At 63.3% G+C, this 1,014-nt stretch overlaps 1 long non-coding RNA gene across 1 annotated transcript; it reads right to left on the minus strand.

The window, feature by feature from the left end:
- Positions 1-510: 510 nt before the first annotated feature.
- Positions 511-966, minus strand: LOC112947159. The gene is made up of 3 exons (XR_003249354.1): positions 907-966; positions 689-755; positions 511-574 (listed from the first exon to the last, which is right to left on the minus strand). It is a non-coding gene; the product is annotated as an uncharacterized LOC112947159 (long non-coding RNA).
- Positions 967-1,014: the final 48 nt, after the last annotated feature.

Genomic DNA, 1,014 nt, shown 5'->3' on the forward strand with positions numbered 1-1,014 from the left:
GGGGCAGAAAAGGGGCATTTGGGGGCAAGGAAAGAGCAAAGAGGGCGTTTGGGGACAGAAGAGAGCATTTTGGGGACAGGAAAAGATGTTTTGGGGGCACAAAAGGGGTGTTTTGGGGCAAAAGGGGGCATTTGGGGCAAAAAGGGGCATTTGGGGGCAGAAAAGGGCGTTTGGGAGCAGAAAAGGGTGTTTGGGGGTCAGGGGAGAGCAAAGAGGGTGTTTGGGGACATAAGACGGCATTTTGGGGACAGGAAAGGGCTTTTCGGGGCAGGAAGGGGCATTTTGGGGGCAGAAAAGGGCATTTTGGAGTCAGGAGAGAGCAAGGGGGGTTTGGGGACAGAAGAGAGTGCTTGGGGACAGAAGAGAGTGTTTGGGAAGCAAAAAAAGAGCATTTTCAGGGCAGAAAGGGTGTTTTGGGGCAGAAAAGGGCATTTTGGGGACTGAGAAAACAGAGTGTTGGGGGCAGAAGAGGGCGATTGGGGGCAGAAAGGGGCGTTTCGGGGCAGAAACGGGGACGCACCGCGCAGCTCGGACTTGCCCACGCAGAACTCCTCGGTGAGGCCGATGCGCAGCTCTGCGGGGGCGCCCGTGTCACCGCGCCCGGGGGGGACACGGGGACCCCCTGACCGCAGGAGGCGGCTGGGGGGACACGGGGCCCCCCCGGGACCCCCCCCCGGCCCCCCCTTACCGCAGGAGCTGGGCAGGTAGCACTTGAGGCGGATCTGCCCCTCCACATCCACCTTCATGGGCGTCCCCTGCGGGGGACAAGGCGCCGTGGGGACACCCCCAAACCAGGGTGTCCCGGGGGGGGCCCAGGGGACATGGGGGGACACTGGTTCCCTTGGGGACACAAGGGGGCTGCATGGGGGGGACAGGGCCCGGGGGGTCCCCGGTGTCCCCGCTCACGTTGGCGGCGATGACGACCGTGAGTCTCTCGATGACGTCCAGGAAAATCTCGTTCTTGGCGCCCTGCGGGGGGGAGCGGGACACGGGGGTGACACAAAGGGACCCAAG

The sequence above is a fragment of the Nothoprocta perdicaria genome, unplaced genomic scaffold (genome assembly GCF_003342845.1).
Source record: "Nothoprocta perdicaria isolate Ctin4 unplaced genomic scaffold, notPer1 scaffold_2206, whole genome shotgun sequence".
NCBI lineage: Eukaryota > Metazoa > Chordata > Aves > Tinamiformes > Tinamidae > Nothoprocta > Nothoprocta perdicaria.